Source organism: Pseudophryne corroboree, chromosome 4 (assembly GCF_028390025.1).
Source record: "Pseudophryne corroboree isolate aPseCor3 chromosome 4, aPseCor3.hap2, whole genome shotgun sequence".
Classification (NCBI taxonomy): domain Eukaryota; kingdom Metazoa; phylum Chordata; class Amphibia; order Anura; family Myobatrachidae; genus Pseudophryne; species Pseudophryne corroboree.
The window spans coordinates 889,589,481-889,612,522 of record NC_086447.1 but is presented as its reverse complement, the minus strand read 5'-3'; the positions used below and the strand labels follow the sequence as shown (position 1 = coordinate 889,612,522).

The window sequence follows — 23,042 nt, the reverse complement described above, 5'->3', positions numbered from 1 at the left end:
TAAAAATACATCACATATAGCCCCTGGAGGCTATATGGATGTATTTAATTTAACCCCTGCCAGGTCTCAGAAAAACGGGAGAAGAAGCCCGCCGAAAAGGGGGCGGGGCCTATTCTCAGCACACAGCGCCATTTTCCCTCACAGAAATGCTGGTGGGAAGGCTCCCAGGCTCTCCCCTGCACTGCACTACAGAAACAGGGTTAAAACAGAGAGGGGGGGCACTTATTTGGCGATATGTATATATATATTAAAATGCTATAATGGAAAAACACTTATATAAAGGTTGTCCCTGTATAATATAGCGTTTTTGGTGTGTGCTGGCAAACTCTCCCTCTGTCTCCCCAAAGGGCTAGTGGGGTCCTGTCCTCTATCAGAGCATTCCCTGTGTGTGTGCTGTGTGTCGGTACTTGTGTGTCGACATGTATGAGGACGATGTTGCTGAGGAGGCGGAGCAATTGCCTGTAATGGTGATGTCACTCTCTAGGGAGTCGACACCGGAATGGATGGCTTATTTAAGGAATTACGTGATAATGTCAACACGCTGCAAGGTCGGTTGACGACATGAGACGGCCGGCAAACCACTTAGTACCTGTCCAGGCGTCTCAAACACCGTCAGGGGCGTTAAAACGTCCTTTTACCTCAGTCGGTCGACACAGACACAGACACGGACACTGACTCCAGTGTCGACGGTGAAGAAACAAACGTATTTTCCTTTAGGGCCACACGTTACTTGTTAAGGGCAATGAAGGAGATGTTACATATTTCTGATACTACAAGTACCACAAAAAAGGGTATTATGTGGAGTGTGAAAAAACTACATGTGGTTTTTCCTGAATCAGATAAATTAAATGAAGTGTGTGATGATGCGTGGGTTTCCCCCGATAGAAAATTATTGGCGGTATACCCTTTCCCGCCAGAAGTTATGGCGCGTTGGGAAACACACCTTAGGGTGGATAAGGCGCTCACACGCTTATAAAAACAAGTGGCGTTACCGTCTCCAGATACGGACGCCCTCAAGGAGCCAACTGATAGGAGGTTGGAAAATATCCTAAAAAGTATATACACACATACTGGTGTTATACTGCGACCAGCGATCGCCTCAGCCTGGATGGGCAGCGCTGGGGTGGCTTGGTCGGATTCCCTGACTGGAAATATTGATACCCTTGACAGGGACAGTATTTTATTGACTATAGAGCATTTAAAAGATGCATTTCTATATATGCGAAACTCTGGCATCAAGAGTAAGTGCGATGTCCATATCTGCCAGACGATGTTTATGGACACGACAGTGGTCAGGTGATGCAGATTCCAAACGGCACATGGAAGTATTGCCGTATAAAGGGGAGGAGTTATTTGGGGTCGGTCCATCGGACCTGGTGGCCACGGCAACAGCTAGAAAATCCACCTTTTTTACCCCAAGTCACATCTCAGCAGAAAAAGACATAGTCTTTTCAGCCTCGGTCCTTTCGTCCCCATAATATCTGCCCAGGGATAGAGGTAAGGGAAGAAGACTGCAGCAGGCAGCCCATTCCCAGGAATAGAAGCCTTCCACCGCTTCTGCCAAGTCCTCAGCATGACGCAGGGGCCGTACAAACAGGTGCGGTGGGGGGTCGTCTCAAGAGTTTCAGCACGCAGTGGGCTCACTCGCAAGTGGACCCCTGGATCCTACAAGTAGTATCCCAGGGGTACAGATTGGAAATTCGAGACGTCTCCCCCTCGCAGGTTCCTGAAGTTTGCTTTACCAACATCTACCTCCGACAGGGAGGCAGTATTGGAAACAATTCACAAGCTGTATTCCCAGCAGGTGATAATCAAAGTACCCCTCCTACAACAAGTAAAGGGGTATTATTCCACACTATATTGTGGTACGGAAGCCAGACGGCTCGGTGAGACCTATTCTAAATGGAGTCACTCAGAGCAGTGATAGCGAACCAGGAAGAAGGGGACTATATGGTGTCCCTGGACATCAAGGATGCTTACCTCCATGTCCAAATTTGCCCTTCTCACAAAGGGTACCTCAGGTTTGTGGTACAAAACTGTCACTATCAGTTTCAGACGCTGCCGTTTGGATTGTCCACGGCACCCCGGGTCTTTACCAAGGTAATGGCCGAAATGATGATTCTTCTTCAAAGAAAAGGCGTCTTAATTATCCCTTACTTGGACGATCTCCTGATAAGGGCAAGGTCCAGAGAACAGTTGGAGATCTGAGTAGCACTATCTCAAGTAGTTCTACGACAGCACGGGTGGATTCTAAATATTCCAAAATCGTAGCTGTCTCCGACGACACGTCTGCTGTCCCTAGGGATGATTCTGGACACAGTCCAGAAAAAGGTGTTTCTCCCGGAGGAGAAAGCCAGGGAGTTATCCGAGCTAGTCAGGAACCTCCAAAAACCAGGAAAAGTTTCAGTGCATCATTGCACAAGGGTCCTGGGAAAAATGGTGGCTTCTTACGAAGCGATTCCATTCGGCAGATTTCACGCAAGAACCTTTCAGTGGGATCTGCTGGACAAATGGTCCGGATCGCATCTTCAGATGTATCAGCGGATAACCCTGTCTCCAAGGACAAGGGTGTCTCTTCTGTGGTGGCTGCAGAGTGCTCATCTACTAAAGTACCACAGTTATGCATTCAGGACTGGGTCCTGGTGACCACGGATTCCAGCTTGAAAGGCTGGGGAGCAGTCACACAGGGAAAAAATTTCCAGGGAGTGTGATCAAGTCTGGGGACTTCTCTCCGCATAAATATACTGGAGCTAAGAGCAATTTACAATGCTCTAAGCTTAGCAAGACCTCTGCTTCAAGGTCAGCCGGTATTGATCCAGTGGGACAACATCACGGCAGTCGCCCACGTAAACAGACAGGGCGGCACAAGAAGCAGGAGGACAATGGCAGAAACTGCAAGGATTCTTCGCTGGGCGGAAAATCATGTGATAGCACTGTCAGCAGTTTTCATTCCGGGAGTGGACAACTGGGAAGCAGACTTCCTCAGCACGACCTCCACCCGGGAGAGTGGGGACTTCATCGAGAAGTTGTTTCCACATGATTGTGCACCGTTGGGAAAGACCAAAGGTGGACATGATGGCGTCCCGCCTGAACAAAAAACTGGACAGGTATTGCGCCAGGTCAAGAGACCCTCAGGAAATAGCTGTGGACGTTCTGGTAACACCATGGGTGTACCAGTCGGTGTATGTGTTCCCTCCTCTGCTTCTCATACCAAAGGTACTGAGAATTATAAGACGGAGAGGAGTAAGAACTATACTCGTGGCTCCGGATGGGCCAAGAAGGACTTGGTACCCGGAACTTCATGAGATGCTCACGGAGGACTCAGGGCCTCTGCCGATAAGAAGGGACTTGCTTCAGCAAGTACCATGTCTGTTCCAAGACTTACCGCGGGTGCGTTTGACGGCATGGCGGTTGAACGCCGGATCCTAAGGGAAAAAAGGCATTCCGGAAGAGGTCATTCCTACCCTGGTCAAAGCCAGGAAGGAGGTGACCGCACAACATTATCACCACATGTGGCGAAAATATGTTGCGTGGTGTGAGGCCAGGAAGGCCCCACGAAGAAATTTCAACTCGGTCGATTCCTGCATTTCCTGCAAACAGGAGTGTCTATGGGCCTCAAATTGGGGTCCATTAAGGTTCAAATTTCGGCCCTGTCGATTTTCTTCCAGAAAGAATTGGCTTCAGTTCCTGAAGTCCAGAAATTTGACAAGGGAGTACTGCATATACAACCCCCTTTTGTGCCTCCAGTGGCACTGTGGGATCTCAACGTAGTCCTGGGATTCCTAAAATCACGTTGGTTTAAACCGCTCAAATCTGTGGATTTGAAATATCTCACATGGAAAGTGACCATGATGTTGGCCCTGGCCTCGGCCAGGCGAGTGTCAGAATTGGCGGCTTTGTCTCACAAAAGCCCATATCTGATTGTCCATTCGGACAGGGCAGAGCTGCGGACTCGTCCCCAGTTTCTCCCTAAGGTGGTGTCAGCGTTTCATCTGAACCAGCTTATTGTGGTACCTGCGGCTACTAGAGACTTGGAGGACTCCAAGTGGCTAGATGTTGTCAGGGCCCTGAAAATATAGATTTCCAGGACGGCTGGAGTCAGGAAAACTGACTTGCTGTTATCCTGTATGCACCCAAAAAAAAAACAAAAAAAAAAAACTGGGTGCTCTTGCTTCTAAGCAGACGATTGCTAGTTGAATGTGTAGTACAATTCAGCTTGCACATTCTGTGGCAGGACTGCCACAGCCAAAATATATAAATGCCCATTCCACAAGGAAGGTGGGCTCATCTTGGGCGACTGCCCGAGGGGTCTCGGCTTTACAACTTTGCCGAGCTGCTACTTGGTCAGGGGCACACCCTGGCTGAGGAGGACCTGGAGTTCTCTCACTCGGTGCTGCAGAGTCATCCGCACTCTCCCGCCCGTTTGGGAGCTTTGGTATAATCCCCATGGTCCTGACGGAGTCCCCAGCATCCACTTAGGACGTCAGAGAAAATAAGATTTTACTTACCGATAAATCTATTTCTCGTAGTCCGTAGTGGATGCTGGGCGCCCATCCCAAGTGCGGATTGTCTGCAATACTTGTACATAGTTATTGTTACAAAAAAATCGGGTTGTTATTGTTGTGAGCCGTCTGTTCAGAGGCTCCTACGTTTGTCATACTGTTAACTGGGTTTAGATCACAAGTTATACGGTGTGATTGGTGTGGCTGGTATGAGTCTTACCCGGGATTCAATATCCTTCCTTATTGTGTACGCTCGTCCGGGCACAGTATCCTAACTGAGGCTTGGAGGAGGGTCATAGGGGGAGGAGCCAGTACACACCACCTGATCCTAAAGCTTTAGTTTTGTGCCCTGTCTCCTGCGGAGCCGCTAATCCCCATGGTCCTGACGGAGTCCCCAGCATCCACTACGGACTACGAGAAATAGATTTATCGGTAAGTAAAATCTTATTTACTTCATGTCTAACATTGGTTTCCAATCCAGAGCTACGGTTTACCTGATCTAAAATCTGCGCACACGTCTAACGTTTCACAAGACATGAATAAAATGTGTTGTACATATGGCATTTTGTCACAAACATGCGCCACCTCATGGGTGGGTATAACATGCCTATGAGAAAATGGCTACCTGAAGATAAACATGCCTGAGAGCGTACAGCTGGGGAAAGATCTGCATTATGTGATTCATGGCACATCCCATGACTTATGGTACTGTGAGTGGTGGCTGTGAGGTGCAAGCCTGGTGCGGTGAGGGTGAAGTTGGGAATTTACCTCCCGCCACTCGTACTCACCTGTAGGCTGACAGTACTGTCTCCACTTGACAATACTGGAACACAGGTCGGAAACTCCCTCAAGGGAAAGGAATTGCGCTACAATGGGATGAAATGTACTGGGCTTAGGGAATGGTCATCATTTTGGCCTCAGACTTGGTAGCAACTCAATACCAAGCTCCAGGGTGCAACCTGAACGAAAATGGCCGAAGGGAAGGCGGGTGGGGACAACACACAAAGCACAGACTACACTCACAGGAGATAATCTTGCCATTTTGTTTGACAAACCTGCGACAACCTGGCTACACATTTTCCCCTTATCAGTGCCCTAACGGGTTTATGTAGCAAGCCTTGGAGAGAGCTAAAGTGGACGAGATAAAGAGCGGGATGTACTAAGCATCAAATCTGCAATGCGGTACATGCCGCCACTTACCACATACATAATAATCACATATGTTCTAACAAATGCCATTAGAATCGCAAAAGATAGCTCTCTCGATAAGAGTTGTCCTTTGAGGTGTGTGGATTTCAGGGCTTAAGACCCGGGAGTCCCTCTGCGCATGCTCACAGTAACGCGTTGGCCGCGGGTTACTGGTAGGGATCTGATTGGTTCCCTCTAAGGTTGCAAAAAGAATACCATAGGCTTCTATTGGGCAACCAACCAGCTCCAAACTCCGGAATGCATCGCATTCTGAAGCTTGGTACATATGGAAATGCGGCCAAAACCCAGTCATCAGAATTTGGGGGATTTTTATTGCATGTTTGGCTCTCCAAGGCTTAGTACATAGAACTTTGGCTCAAGATGACCCAATGAACTATCACAATACAGGCTGGGTGTAATGCACTCACCTATCCAGATGCTCCTACTGACTCCCTACAATGCATTTACTTAAACAATGCTAATCTGGAACACACAATGTAATGGTACAGTTCCAAGACAAAGAAATGGATATTATTTATTTAATATTTGGCCATTCACATCAGTCCCTGCCCCAGTGGAGCTTACAATCTATATTCCCTACCACATGTACACACATTCACATTAGGGTTCATTTTGTTGGGAGCCAATTAACCTACAGGTATATGTTTGGATTGTGGGAGGAAACTGGAGAACCTGGAGGAAACCCACGCAAGTACGGGGAGAATATACAAACTCCGCACAGTTAGGGCCATGGTGGGAATCGAACCCATGACCTCAGTGCTGGGAGGCAGTAATGCTAACCATTACGCTGTCCGCACTGCCCCACTAGACATTAGATTACCTTATCACAGGACCTTTCTTGTGTATGGGGCCTACACAATATCCAGGTGCCAGGAACAGGACTGTGCATGGCCTAGGGCTCTGAGCTACTCCTACTGCCTCAGGCCAAGTGCCTGCCTAATAAGGAGGGTAGTAGCTTAATAGAAGACTACAGTGCCTTAGCCTAATGGGGCTTAACCAATGGGATCTTACAACAGTAACAGTACTAATGCCCTTCTTCAACTCAAGCCTGTAAACTCACTAACATGATTGGACACACTATATCACATGACTGTGCATTATTTCCCAATGACCGCACACTTCCCAGTGTAACCGCACACCTGAATGGGATCAGTACGAAATCCCGCCGGACGGTATCCCGGCAGTGGGAATACCGACACAGGGATCTTGACTGGCACAATCCCGACAGGGGGGTGAGCGCAACACAGCCTCTTGTGGGCTCGATGCGCTCGCCACGCTTCATTGCACACTAATTTATTCTCCCTCTATGGGTGTCGTGGACAACCACAGAGGGAGAATATGTCGGGATTGTGCCGGCCGGGATCCCGGTGTTGGTATTTCGACCGCCGGGATTCCGTCCGGCGGGATCTTGACCGCATCCCTCCTGAATGACTTCCAAATGTCACAGTACCATCGGTAAACACAGCCAACAGAAAACAGCATCACTCACAGAGAAACTACTGATAAAAAACTGACAACGGCGCATCCCCGCCTCACTGACAGCGTTGCATCTTCACCTCACTGACAGAGGCGCATCCCCGCCTCACTGACGGTGGCACATACCTGCCAGCCGCACATCCCCGCCTCTCTGACAGCAGCACATCCCCGCCTCACTGACAGCAGCACATCCCCGCCTCACTGACAGCAGCACATCCCTGCCTCACTGACAGCAGCACATCCTTACCTCACTGACAGCAGCACATCCTCACCTCACTGACCGCAGCACATACCCGCCTAACTGACATCAGCGCATTCCCGCCTCACTGACAGCAGCACATCCCCCCGCCTCACTGACAGCAGCACATCCCCCCGCCTCACTGACAGCAGCACATCCCCGCCTCACTGACAGCAGCACATACCCACCACACTGACAGCAGCACATCCCCGCCTCACTGACAGCAGCACATACCCACCACACTGACAGCAGCACATCCCCGCCTCACTGACAGCAGCACATCCCTGCCTCACTGACAGCAGCACATCCTTACCTCACTGACAGCAGCACATCCCCACCTCACTGACCGCAGCACATCCCCGCCTAACTGACATCAGCGCATTCCCGCCTCACTGACAGCAGCACATCCCTGCCTCACTGACAGCAGCACATCCTTACCTCACTGACAGCAGCACATCCCCACCTCACTGACAGCAGCACATCACTGACAGCAGCACATCCTTACCTCACTGACCGCAGCACATCCCCGCCTAACTGACATCAGCGCATTCCCGCCTCACTGACAGCAGCACATCCCTGCCTCACTGACAGCAGCACATCCTTACCTCACTGACAGCAGCACATCCCCGCCTCACTGACAGCAGCACATCACTGACAGCAGCACATCCCCGCCTCACTGACAGCAGCACATCCCCGCCTCACTGACCGCAGCACATCCCCCCACCTCACTGACAGCAGCACATCCCCGCCTCACTGACAGCGGCACATCCCGCCTCACCAGAGGCGCATCCCTACCTCACTAACAGAGGCACATCCCTGCCTCACTGACAGAAGCGCATCCCTGCCTCACTGACAGAAGCGCATCCCTGCCTCACTGACTGAGGCGCATCTCTGCCTTTCTGGCAGCGGCACATACCTCCGAGCCGCACATCCCTGCCTCACTGACAGCAGCACAGCACATCCAGCCGCTCAACTACGTGAACAGCGGCTCTGAATCAGGCCCGTTGAGTATGTCTGTGTACAGGACTAGGTCAGTGTGTGGTCCTATGTGTATAGATAACTCCATCCTATACTTTTCCTTTTTATAAGAAACTCTAAGGGTACGATCCTATTCCCTGTAAAGGGTGCGAGTTGCCTTTGCACTGGTATGTAAACTTCAACAACGGCATCTGAACTCGCACCCCTCGTTGCCCCTTATAGTGTCGGACTCAGACATTTGTGTTTGCATCACGTAAGTGCAGCATAAAGCCACACTTGCTTGCACTCACAAATTCATTGAGGGTAACTGGATTCCCCTGTAACAGAACTGCAGGATTAGAGATGCTCTGCAAACTACCACTATGGGGGGTATTCAATTAGTGCCGTCTTTTTGACCAGTCAAAAAACCTGCACTTTTTTCGCCTGTTTTTAGGTCGAATTTACATTCGACCTATCCAATGCCCATGACGTTTTTTCGTCTGGTTGAAAAATCCGGCACTGTCGAAAACCACGTCTATCGGCGACCTGGCTGCTGATACACATGTTTTGGTGAATTCACAGACGTTTTTGCCCTTTTGGCGCAATTTTTGCCCATGCCGAATCGACAAGAAAAACAGTGAAATGGCATGAGCGAAAATGGATTAAAAAACGGGGGGCGAAAATGCCCGCAATTGAATACCCTGTGTTGAATTAGTGCCATTTTTTCGACCAGTGGAAAAAACGGCACTTAATTGAATACCCCCGTATATCGGGAATGGCACAGACTATTATTACTTTATTTTATTTTTACAGTACAAAATATTATGCAACACTGTACATTGAGGGGATCATGACAATAATTTACATACAATGAGATATAGCGGTAAGGCAGCAGTATTATCAGGGGATGCGGTCAAGATGCCGCCGGCCGGAATCCCGACCGCCACAATCCCGACATATTCTCCCTCCGTGGGTATCCACGACATCCATAGAGGGAGAATATAATAGTGTGCCGAGCATAGCGAGGCACCGCGCTCGCAGCGTGGCGAGCGAAGCGAGCCCGCAAGGGGCTGCGTTCCGCTCGCCACCCCTGTCGGGATTGTGTGGTCGGGATTCCGGCGTCGGGATTTCGACCGCCGGGATTCCGGCCGGCGGCATTTTGTACTGATCCCATTATCAGATGGTCAAGACAAAAGCAGCCATCGGTGATTGACAGTTCTGTGGAGCTACTGATGGCCCGGGTGGAGTACAAAAAGAAAGTTGAAGGTGGAGACATTAAAACTGAAAGTGTCAACAGCTGGTTACCATAACTATCCTTCACCAATTATTTTTATGTATTTTTAAATCATGGCTTTCAGATTGCCTTCAAATGTTTCCAGGTCAGCCTCACCAGTCTATTACTAACTACAGTAGAACTGATTTTGCTCCCTTTCAAAGTTTGGTACAGTACCACAACTGACCTATAATAGTGGCCCATCAATGTCTATAGTTGGCTCTAGTGCAGTGTTTTTCAACCACTGTACCGTGACACACTAGTGTGCCCTGAGCAGTCTCCAGGTGTGCCGCCATAGAAGCAGAGCCAGGCCCGACAGTGTTTTGCCGCTACTGAGGCCTTGGAACAATCAATACTGATGAGTTTAGTGGTTGCAGAGCCAGTTCTTATTTTGGACCCGGGCAGTGTTGGGCTCTTCTGGCCTTCTCAGATGTGGCTCAGGCGTTACCTATGGAGAAGCTGTGACATGACATCCTAGGACATGCAACTGCACAATGCATCACCATTATATTTGAGTGTGCCGTGGCAATATTTACATCTTGTTCAGTGTGCCGCAAGTTGTAGAAGGTTGAAAATCTCTGCTCTAGTGGCTGTATTTTATATTGTCCAGTCCTTTATCTGTTTTAGGAGTAACTGCACCTCCTCCTGTGCTAACATTTAATGGTGTGCAATCCTACTTCCTTGTATTTCTTTCCTTTTCTTTCCTTTTAAATACAGACAATACTTACCTACTCTTGAAAAAGCATGTCAGGGAGATGTGAAAGTAACACCTATCAGCGCGGACGTGTACCGCTACATCGGAGAGGTTTGTTATAAACATGACTTACATCCAAATGTAAATCAGCCCCAAAGTTAGTAAGATCTACTTGTTGAAGAAAAGACACTGATATTTTGCTGGATTTGTGTGTGTATTGTGTTTTACAAAAGATTCCATATACTGTAAGTGGACGCGAGAAACCTTATTTAAAATTAATGTAGCCATAGGGATCATTGTGCTTTATAACCAATACAGGGAAATTGCGCTGATGAGCCCATTTGAATGTATCTATCTCTGATTTATTATTTCCCCCCAAGAATGAAACAGCTGCATATGGGGATAAGGTGCCTAATTCAGACCTGTTCGCTCGCTAGGGTTTTTTTGCACTGCTGCAAACATATAGTCGCCGCCCACAGGGGAGTGTATTTTTTTGCTTTGCAAGTGTGCAAACGCATGTGTAGGAGAGCTGTGCAAACAGAACTTGTGCAGTGTCTGCACAGCCCAGGACTTACTCAGCCGCTGCGATCATTTCAGCCTGTGCGGGAGCGGAGTTGACGTCAGGAACCCTCCCTGCAATCGCTTGGACACGCCTGCGTTTTTCCAACCACTCCCAGAAAAGTCAGTTGCCACCCACAAATGGCTTCTTCCTGTCAATCTCCTTGCGATCGCCCGTGCGAATGGATTCTTCTCACGAACCCATCGCTGAGCGACAATCCGCTTTGTACCAGTGCGACGCGCCAGCGCATTACCGTGCATACACATGCGCAGTTCTGACCTGATCGCAGCACTGCAAAAAACGCTAGCGAGCGATCAGGTATGAATTACCCCCAAGGTGCAATCAGGGAGATTGCTGGTCTATTCAGGGAGTGAGGGAGATTGCTGCTATTTCAGGGAGTCTCCTGCAGAATGTGGGAGGGTAGGAAACTATGATATTACAGACCAAAATAAGATCAGCTAGTAGAATTTTCTTTCATACAATAATTATTTGGAGGCTTAATATTAGAAAGGGCATTTTTCTTGCTGTCTATAGATTTAAAAAAGTTTTAGGATTAGGCTTGCCCATCAGAGGACCACAATTTGTAGTAATAACTTTACAGTATAGTTGCTGGTGATTTATAGCAAACCTCAATCAGGACTTTAATGGAGTGTAAACTGCCATTAGTATCAAAGATGGCCTCTGGCTGGGCTTGTCTTAAAAGGTTTTTACATACAGACAACCCCCTTCCATTCGACAGAATAAATCAATAGCTTCAGATATATATATAAACATCAGCCACACTTCCCTTTTAAACTCCAAGGGGGGAGGAGGGTCTTCTCTTTTTCACGTCCAACAGATGCACATAAATGTAAAATAAACAGAGAAAACACAAAACATTCTCATGTAATAAGGTTTGGCATGTAAATTGGCCTTAATGTCCAATAAAGTATATTAAAAATGTGCTATATCCACCACCTTGTATGAAAGTTGTCGGGGATGCCCACTTATATTGCACGTACAAACTTGTGATTGTAAACAGGCACATCAAGTCGGTCTTTAAATCAGGTCACCCACTGGATCTTCCATCTCCCCCTTGTAGCGAAAAACTGCTTATTCACAGGCTCAGAGTCAGGGACGTATTAAGGGAGCCTGTGTACAGTCTCTGTCTGGGTCCCCTCCACTCTAGCCAGCAGCACAGAAAAGACTACAATAGAGTCAATCGAAGACCCTACAGCTGTATCAGTCCAGTGCACATGCACAGGCCTCCAAGAAAATGGCGTGGCAGCCATTTTCCCGGTGATTTTCTTACTGCACATGCACAAAATGCTGGGAAAATGCAGCTGTGCAATTTTCCCTGTGATTTCTGCAGCACTAGAGGGGTAAGTATTCAAGAAATGGGTGCAGGGTGTGCGGTGTGGACCCCCTTGGATCCTGGGACCCGTGTGCACTGCACACCTTGCACCCATTATAGATATGCCATTGCTCAGAGTTTGGAGAAGCAAAGCAGCAGGGAGAAGTTTGTGGGGCCCTGTTCCTCTGCCCAGATATCCTCCTTATTCGTTTTATGGTCACCTTCAAACAGCATCAGACTGCCCCCACTAACGCGTTTCGAGCCAGGAATGGATCTTTTTCAAGGCAACCCTAACTTCCTCCCACTCCTTACTCACCGCACAGTCCTGACTTTCATCCAGGCAAGAGTGCGTTATACCCCACATCAGTGGTTCCCAAACGTCTTTGAATCACGGAGCCCTAGAGTTTCAACATTTTTGTCACGGCACCCCTAGGCCAAAAGTTTCTTATTGAGAAACTTACAAATAGATATAAAATTAAGTAAATTGTGGTTATATGTCATCCTTAGGTTCAATTGTGTGGTGAGGGACAAGATTTGCTTCTGTTTGTCCACATATTTTATGATTGGCAGCCACCAGGACTAGTTTTGCCTATAACAATGACCATAAATAATTTGAATTGGTCCTGAACCACCAATCCAAGGCACCCCAGCAAGAGCCTCATGGCACCCCAGGGTACCACGGCACACAGTTTGAGAACCACTGCCCTACATCATTATTCTCTTTCAGCATTAGTCACACTTGGTTACTTTGTTTAGAAGACTCTTGGCATTTTGTTCCATACATTTGTTATTTTTAAACAGCTTCAAATGGCAGATACAAACAATTGGTTGCTATTGGCAACTTCTCCACTTTATCTCTCTTAAAAACCTGATACATCCCTCCGTAAGTGATCAGCAAGCTCCTCTTCATGCTGCCAGTGGACATCAGTGTTGCACAATTCAGATGTTGGATAGTACTATGCACCCTCAGCAGATGTTCCAGAAATGCAACACAGAACAAGATGTACACCAGGCGACTTCACCAGACATGGAACAACCAATAGGCCTATCCAACTATCTGCCCATATTCTGAGTCCTAAGCATCTGTGCGATCTCACCGCCCCAGACCTCCGGGAGTGAGAGCCACAGTCATCACTAGTAATGGCATTTACACCTATCCCATGATAGGTGCAGAAGATACAACTGAATATGGTGTATGTGTACGTATGACTCTGGCTACAAACCCACAGGTCCTTCTCTTACATTCCCAAAACCTGTTTCCTCTCGTTAGTGCTCATTCAGCCATTGCAGAGAAATGATGAGATGCGTCCTAGTCAGAAATGGTGGTAAGTACTTTGAGATACCTATGCAGCCCATGACTTCTGTGCAGTTTGACATAAACACTAGAGATGTGCGGGGGGCACTTTTCGTGTTTTGTGTTTTGGTTCTGGTTCCATGCTTGTGTTTTGGATCTGGATTGGTTTTGCCACAACCACCCTTTCCTGTTTTGGTTTTGGATCTGGATGATTTTTTGAAAAATACATAAAAACAGCTAAAATCACATAATTTTGATCCTATGGTATTATTAACTTCAATAACATTAATTTCCACTCATTTCCAGTCTATTCTCAACAACTCACACCTCGCAATATTGTTTTTAGGCCAAAGGGTTGCACCGAGGTGGCTGTATGACTAAGATAAGCGTCACAAGTGGCCCCAAACAGCACATGATGCAAAGAAGAAAAAGAGGTGCAATTAGGTAGCTGTATGACTAAGCTAAGCGACACAAGTGTGCGGCACAAACACCTGGTCCATCTAGGAGTGGAACTGCAGTTGCAGACAGGATGGCACTTAAAAAAACTAGGCCCCAAACAGCACAACATGCAAAGAAGAAAAAGAGGTGCAATGAGGTAGCTGTATAACTAAGCTAAGCGACACAAGTGTGCGGCACAAACAGCATGGGACGTTTTGGAATTTGCCCAGATGTAATACACGCACAATATTGGTGGCACAGGAGAGCGTACCCCTAAACCACACACACACATGGCAAAGCCTGTAAAATTAATTTGGATAATAATAACCCTTTTATTTGGAGCCAGTGTTCGCAAAAACGCGCTATAGCGTGTATTTTACCCTGTTTTGAGTACCGAGGACTCACATTTGAAGAATGGGCGGGTCCCTGGGACGTGCTCCACGGCACTCTGACTGGACTTGGTGTGGCGGCTGAGCACGGAGGGACTGAGTGTTTCCGCAGCGATGGGGGAGTGGTTCTCAGTGTTCCCGTGGCTGGTGCGCAGGGGGGTTTGGAGAGGACCCGAGTCCGGATGCTCATCGCTTGGCTCCTGTGGGGGTAAATGGCAGCCGGCAGCCTGCTCAGTGTCCCCGAGTCTGGTAGGCGGCCGGGGGAACATGGGTCCGGATGCTCAGTGCTCGGCTTCGGCGGGGGTGAGTTGCAGCTGGCTGTGTGCTCATGTGGCTGGGGAAGTGGACGCTCATCACTCTGGCGGGGGGAAGTGGCAGGTGTACTTATTGTTCCCCTGGTGGTGGCGGGTATCTGTGTGCTCTGTGTCCCCGTGGCTTGAGTGTGTGTGTGTGTGTTGGGGGGGGGGGGGGCGGGACTGTATGCTCTGTGTTCCTGGGGGGTAGGGGGAGCTATGTGCTTTATGTTCCCTCGGTGGCTGGGGCCTTTGGTGCCTTCAGTTCTGCATGCATTGGCTGCGCTGCCTGGCAGAAAGGGTGCAGAGGATTTCCTTTGGCATGCTTCAGAGGGGATCAGTATGTGATCCCGGTGACCAGGATCCCGGTGGTCATTATACAGACGTCGGAATCCCGGTCATTAGAATGCCAGCAGGGGGGGTTAGCGCAACAAATCCCCTTTGCTCGCCACATATTCTATTCTCCCTCTATGGGTGTTGTGGACACCCACAGAAGGGGAATCACCTACCTTGCCGATATTTCGGCGGCGATATGGTGCCACTGGCGGGATCCCGGCGTCGGTGTTGTGACAGTCGGGAACCCGTCCAACAGTATGCTGACCTCAGGGGATCAGTATGTGACTGGGATCTTTGCGGTCATTATACAGATGGCAGGATCCAGGTGAGGAGCCAGGGATGGACGCATTCTCAGAGAGCTCCCATCCTTGGCTCCACAGTCACTCCACCCTACTGTGGAGCTCCACTGCTGACGGTCCCTGGACAAGTCCAAGCACCGCTTCTACCACACCTGATCACGGCACTATTGTTGGCTGACGCCCCGTGAGAAATGTGGGCATACAGGCCCAAGATGTGCACCCCCAGCCTCATTGCTCATCGAGCCACCCAGGCACAGCCCTGCCAAAGGACATGAAGAGCGTGAAAGTCGCCTACATGACAGAGACCACGGTGGAGGTGTCCTATGGTGAGCTACAGCGTCTTGACCTCCAGGTGAGCTGGGAGGAGAGCTGCTAAATCTTACTCCTCCCTACCCCCAGCACATCCCATAGTACTGCCTCTCCTTAACCCCCTCCTTGCTCCAGTACAGCCCAACCTGCTGTCTACCCCTACCCCCTCCCTACCTGACCTTAACCCTCTGCTTGAGCACAGTACTGCCCAATCTGCCATCTACCCTTACCCCCTCCCTACTCTCCAGCACTGCCTGCCCCTAACCATCTACTTGCCCTAACTGCCATCTACCCCAGCTCCCCAGCACTGCCCATAGTACTAGCTGTCTTTAACCCCCTCTTTTCCCAAGTACTGCCCCAGTTATATACCCCTACCTCACAGGCACTTTCCATAGTACTGCCTATCTCCCCGTGCCCCAGCTATCTAATACCCTTTCTACTCCCCCAGTACTGCCTGTCCCAATAAACCTCCTTGCCCCCAATAGTGCCCTAACTACTATCCACCCTTACCATCTCCCTACCACTCAGTGTTACTTGCCTCTAACCCCCTCCTTGCCCTCCAGCACTGCCCCAGCTGCTATCTACCCTTACTCCAACCCTATCCACAGTACTGCCCCAACATCTGCATGACCCCCCCCCCACACACACACACACACACACACACACACGCCAATAATATGTTATGGGACCCAGAATTGGTGAAGTGTGACCGCAATTTTCTAAAGTAAGGGGTCCCAGAACCCACAATTTTTTTCACTCAGCGCGATCACTGGGAGCTATTATAATAATATGCAGCACAGGCGAGCGTACCCCTACACCACACAGGGCAAACCCTGTAAAAATTATTTGGATAATAATATAAGAAATGTATATAACCCTTTTATATGGAGGAAATAATATACAGCACAGGACACCACCACTGGACTGATGCAGCACAAGACACCACCACTGGACAAGACCTGGACTTATACGGCAGTACCCCAGGAGTTGTACGCAGTGTCAGACAGGATGGCACTTTAAAAAACTAGTCCCCAAACAGCACATGATGCAAAGAAGAAAAAGAGGTGCAAGATGGAATTGTCCTTGGGCCCTCCCACCCACCCTTATGTTGTATAAACAGGACACACACTTTAACAAACCCATCATTTCAGCCACAGGGTCTGCCACACAACTGTGTCTGAAATGACTGGTTTGTTTGGGCCCCTACAAAAAAAGAAGCAATCAATCTCTCCTTGCACAAACTGGCTCTACAGAGACAAGATGTCGACCTCATCATCATCCTCCGATTCCTCACCCCTTTCAGTGTGTACATCCACCTCCTCACAGAGTATTAATTCATCCCCACTGGAATCCACCATCACAGGTCCCTGTGTACTTTCTGGAGGCAATTGCTGGTAAAGGTCTTCCCGGAGGAATTTATAATTCATTTTGATAAACATCATCTTTTCCACACTTTGTGGAAGTAACCTCCTACACCGATCGCTGACAAGGTGACCGGCTGCACTAAACACTCTTTCGGAGTACACACTGGAGGGGGGGCAACTTAGGTAAAATAAAGCCAGTTTGTGCAAAGGCATCAAAATTGCCTCTTTTTCCTGCCAGTATACATAGGGACTGTCTGATATGCCTACTTGGATTCTGTCACTCATATAATCCTCCACCATTCTTTCAATGGTGACAGAATCATATGCAGTGACAGTAGACATGACAGTTATCATTGGCAGGTCCTTCAGTCCGGACAAGATGTCAGTACTCGCTCCTGACTGCCCGGCATCACTGCCAGTGGTTGGGCTAGGAAATCTTATCCTTTTCCTTGCACCCCCAGTTGCGGGAGAAAATGAAGGAGGAGCTGTTGACGGGTCACGTTCCGCTTGAGTTGACAGTTTTCTCACCAGCAGGTCTTTGAACCTCTGCAGACTTGTGTCTGCTGGAAAGAGAGATACAACGTAGGCTTTAAACCTAGGATCGAGCATGGTGACCAAAATGTAGTGCTCTGATTTCAACAGATTGACCACCATTGAATCCTGGCAAAGCGAATAAAGGGCTCCATCCACAAGTCCCACATACTTAGCAGAATCGCTCCATCTTAGCTCCTCCTTTAATTTCTCCAGCTGCTTCTGCAAAAGCCCAATGAGGGGAATGACCTGACTCAAGCTGGCAGTGTCTGAACTGACTTCACGTGTGTTAGGTTCCTGGTGCTCAGAACAAGGGAGATGTTATGAAGCGAGTCCAGAGCACCAGGACGTAATGCTGGGAAAGGGGAATGGAAAGGGAATAGCCCCTGGCGCCCTAACTCCATTGTCTCGCCCGTGTGGTCAGAAATCCCCTGCGAGACTATGGTTGCTTGAGCCCATGGCAGCCGCGTTTGAAGGGCGGATTATGTCTGCCCAACTCCGATGCCCCCTCAGGTCTTAATGGGAGACAAAGGGAAATCCGAGACAGGGTGATAACAAGGGGCCCTCTGACTAAACAACCAGGCCAGGGGCTACAAGCTAACTGACTAAACCTGAGGTATGTGCGGTAACCCGCCAGGGAAAAGGACAACCAAAATCCACTAGTCCGTACTCCTACCCAGCACCGCTGGATACCAGAGTGGATCTGTGGGAGCGGAATCCTCCGCAAAAGCTCCGGACCACAAATAATAAAAGATAAATAATTAAGCGGCCCAAGCCGCAACACACGGCTACGCCGTGACTCACGAACACCACTGGATGTTCAAAGGTGCTCAGTCAGGACTCCAGGAACAGATGACGACTTCCGAGTACAGGACAACTGAGAACAGGAACGACCGGATACAGCAGGACTGGAAACACTTTCAGCAAACAGATTCAGCATTCAGGAAGCTCAGGAACTAGCAGGAACCAAGCAGACTGAAAACCCAGAAATATCACCAGCATCTGCGAACTGCAATCAGCCAGCATATAACAGAGAGGCCTAATTAATAATCCAGTGCAGCTGGCCTATTGCAGGACTCCAAGCTGACAAGATGCAATTAGCAGCCAGATGAGGCTGAACACATGGGAACAAGCTGCAATTGCACAGACTCACCAGCGGCAGCAGACAAGAGTAATCTAAAACAGAGCAATGGGAAATCCTGGCATGCAAGACAACTAAATAAACATAAAATAGAAATGAACCACTACCTGTGGTTCATAACAGTATCCCCTCCTTAAGGGTGAGCTCCGAGCACCCCATGACACCCACGGGGAACATAAACATAAGTATAACATAAAATACATAACAAAAATGCAAAACAGGAATGAGCCACAGCCGTGGCTCATAACATTACCCGCCCCCCCTTGAGGAGGGGTCAAAAGACCCCAAAATTCAGACTATCCAGAACAAGGGATACAAAAAAAAAAAAAACCTGACACACTGGTCTAACAGACAAGAAAACAAAAACAAGCTGTAGCAACAACTTGTAACAGTGCCCTCCCCCTAACGGTGGCCACAGGACACAAGACAAGGAGAAAAAAAAAATCTCTTTTTTTTTTTTTTTAAATCAAGGCAAGAGTCAAAAAATTATTTCTTTTTCTTCTTCTTCTTCTTTTTACAAAGCTCTTTAGGTCTGACCAAGGTAATTCCCCAAACATTGTCTGAACTGATGGTACCACCCAGCAAGGCTGCGTTCAAATCAGAGACAGGTTTCTTACCCTTGGGAGCTGAACTTTCTGGTAAAGTACTATTATTAGAAGAAGAAGAAGTCAAAAAAGCACATCCTGCAGTCAAAACATCGGGCTGGGACTCTTGTGCAGAGTTTACAGTATTTGGTGGACTCTCAGCAGACAAGACGGGTGACTTAGAGGAACCTGAACCAATTTCTTTGGAACCGTATCTTTTAACAATTGCATCACAGAATGCCAGGGGATCCTGAAGAATGGGATCTTCAGCTTTCATTAGGCTGGTTGCCCACTCAGAAGGCTCTCCTCTAAAAGAATAAATCAGATAGAGCCCAAGGTTTTCTGAAGTGATGCCCAGAAATGGTCTAGACAACATAATAGTGTAATAGTGTTTGAAAAGCGCCAGAAATTGGGCGAAGTCCCCATCAAAGGTTATGGATGTTGAGATATCAAAGTCAGGATCTGTTTCCTACTCATCTGACTGACTGGAGTGCTTTGCTAGGACCTGGTCACTATTGACCTTACTCGAGGCTGAGACTCTCTGAACCCCACCCGGGGCTGAGACTTTCTGAACCCCACCCGGGGCAGTGACTTTCTGAACCCCACCCGGGGCAGTGACTTTCTGAACCCCACCCGGGGCAGTGACTTTCTGAACCCCACCCGGGGCAGTGGCCTCCGGGAACCCCGCTGGGGCAGTGGCCTCCGGGAACCCCGCTGGGGCAGTGGCCTCCGGGAACCCCGCTGGGGCAGTGGCCTCCGGGAACCCCGCTGGGACAGTGGCCTCCGGGAACCCCGCTGGGACAGTGGCCTCCGGGAACCCCGCTGGGACAGTGGCCTCCGGGAACCCCGCTGGGGCAGTGGCCTCCGAGAACCCCGCTGGGGCAGTGGCCTCCGAGAACCCCGCTGGGGCAGTGGCCTCCGAGAACCCCGCTGGGGCCAGCACCTCGGATTCTTTTACTGGGACCGGGCCGTTGGCCTCCCTGACTGGGATCGGGCCATCGGCCTCCCTCTCTGAGTCGATAATTATCGAAAGTTCTCCCGGGACTATGACTTCCAGGACTTTTGCTGAAGCAATAACGTTCAGATCCTCCACTAATGCTATGCTTCTTAAGTTCTTTCCTGGGGAAGCGACTTCTAGACCCTTCTTTGGGGCTGCGTCTCTCGAGACCCCACTTGGGGATATTACTTCAAAGATCCCTTCTGGGGTTTTGCTTCTCGAGTTCCCCTCAAGAACTATGGTTTTAGAGACCCTTTCTAGGGTTGCGCTTTTCAAGTCCCTACCTGGGGTAACAGCTTCTGAGACCCCTTCCGATATGGACACCTGAACTATAATATTTGATGTCCCTCTATAAGCTAGGGCATCAGGTACCGCTCCAGCACTCTGGGCATCGGGTACCGCTCCAGCACTCTGGGCATCGGGTATCGCTCCAGGACCCTGGGCTACGGGCACCACTCCAGGACCCTGGGCTACGGGCACCACTCCAGGACCCTGGGCTACGGGCACCACTCCAGGACCCTGGGCTACGGGCACCACTCCAGGACCCTGGGCTACGGGCACCACTCCAGGACCCTGGGCTACGGGCACCACTCCAGGACCCTGGGCATCAGGCACCACTCCAGGACCCTGGGCATCAGGCACCACTCCAGGAACCTGGGCATCAGGCACCACTCCAGGAACCTGGGCATCAGGCACCACTCCAGGAACCTGGGCATCAGGCACCACTCCAGGAACCTGGGCATCAGGCACCACTCCAGGAACCTGGGCATCAGGCACCACTCCAGGAACCTGGGCATCAGGCACCACTCCAGGAACCTGGGCATCAGGCACCACTCCAGGAACCTGGGCATCAGGCATCACTCCAGGGACTTGCAACTCCGCTTCCACAGGAACCTTAAGAGAGGAGAGAAACATTCTCTTTTGATTCCTGAATCTATAATGGGGCTCCCTTGCCCAAGGACCCCAATTATAGGACAGAGAGCTTTTTTGTGTGGGTTGTGTGACAAGTGCCTCTGCCACAGTAGAGACAGGAGTAGGTCTTGTATCATGACTCAACTTGGCCAGAGGGCAAGACTCGTCACCACACTTTGGCTTGCGCAACTCACAGGTCTGCAGATAATGGCCTAAACCCCCACAATATAGGCATAAGTTTAAGTTTCTGCGACGCAGACGCTCCTCTTCTGAGAGCCTGGGCCGCAGAAAACTTTTAAACCTTTTCTCTTCAATTAGACCAGAGGATTCTCTTGTCACCATACTGTGAGCAAGAGTCTCTTTAGAGATAGATGTACTCTCAACGACTTCTGGCAAAATGAGCAAGATTTTAGTCAGAAGGTTTTGCAGTTGCTTTAGGGATTGCTGCAAAACTTCTAGTCGCTCTGGTCTCAAAGCACTGAATACAGAGTTCAGAGCTGCGAGAGATGCCTGCAGGGCTTGCATAGTAGACATAGGAGGATTTAAAACTAGACGAGGCAAGACAAGGCAAGGCAAGACAAGGCAAGACAAGGCAAGGCAAGACAAGGCAAGGCAAGACAAGACTAAATTTTGCTAAACAAAACAAGACTTTTTTTTTTTTTTTTTTTACACCGGACTGGATTCTAAACACCGGACTGGATTCTAAACACCGGACTGGATTCTAAACACCGGACTGGATTCTAAACACCGGACTGGATTCTAGACTAGACACTGGACTTGGCCAAAAAAGAAAAAAAAGTTTTATTTCTTTTTTGTGGTATGGCTGGTGATAATGTTAGGTTCCTGGTGCTCAGAACAACGGAGATGTTATGAAGCGAGTCCAGAGCACCAGGACGTAATGCTGGGAAAGGGGAATGGAAAGGGAATAGCCCCTGGCGCCCTAACTCCGTTGTCTCGCCCGTGTGGTCAGAAATCCCCTGCGAGACTATGGTTGCTTGAGCCCATGGCAGCCGCGTTTGAAGGGCGGATTATGTCTGCCCAACTCCGATGCCCCCTCAGGTCTACTCTTAATGGGAGACAAAGGGAAATCCGAGACAGGGTGATAACAAGGGGCCCTCTGACTAAACAACCAGGCCAGGGGCTACAAGCTAACTGACTAAACCTGAGGTATGTGCGGTAACCCACCAGGGAAAAGGACAACCAAAATCCACTAGTCCGTACTCCTACCCAGCACCGCTGGATACCAGAGTGGATCTGTGGGAGCGGAATCCTCCGCAAAAGCTCCGGACCACAAATAATAAAAGATAAATAATTAAGCGGCCCAAGCCGCAACACACGGCTACGCCGTGACTCACGAACACCACTGGATGTTCAAAGGTGCTCAGTCAGGACTCCAGGAACAGATGACGACTTCCGAGTACAGGACAACTGAGAACAGGAACGACCGGATACAGCAGGACTGGAAACACTTTCAGCAAACAGATTCAGCATTCAGGAAGCTCAGGAACTAGCAGGAACCAAGCAGACTGAAAACCCAGAAATATCACCAGCATCTGCGAACTGCAATCAGCCAGCATATAACAGAGAGGCCTAATTAATAATCCAGTGCAGCTGGCCTATTGCAGGACTCCAAGCTGACAAGATGCAATTAGCAGCCAGATGAGGCTGAACACATGGGAACAAGCTGCAATTGCACAGACTCACCAGCGGCAGCAGACAAGAGTAATCTAAAACAGAGCAATGGGAAATCCTGGCATGCAAGACAACTAAATAAACATAAAATAGAAATGAACCACTACCTGTGGTTCATAACAACGTGTGACAAGTACGAAGGGTTGGAGAACCTTGCACAAAAGGGAAATCATTCTCCACTGCGCTTGAGTCAGGTATATTCCCCCTCCTTTGAATATATTG

At 49.2% G+C, this 23,042-nt stretch overlaps 1 long non-coding RNA gene across 1 annotated transcript in view; it reads left to right on the top strand.

The window, feature by feature from the left end:
- The window catches only part of LOC134911863 (uncharacterized), a 195,766-nt gene that overhangs the window by 1,224 nt on the left and 171,500 nt on the right, over nucleotides 1-23,042 (top strand). The window contains exon 2 of the long non-coding RNA XR_010176912.1: nucleotides 10,373-10,460. This is a non-coding gene — a long non-coding RNA (uncharacterized LOC134911863). The remainder of the gene's footprint in view (nucleotides 1-10,372; nucleotides 10,461-23,042) is intronic.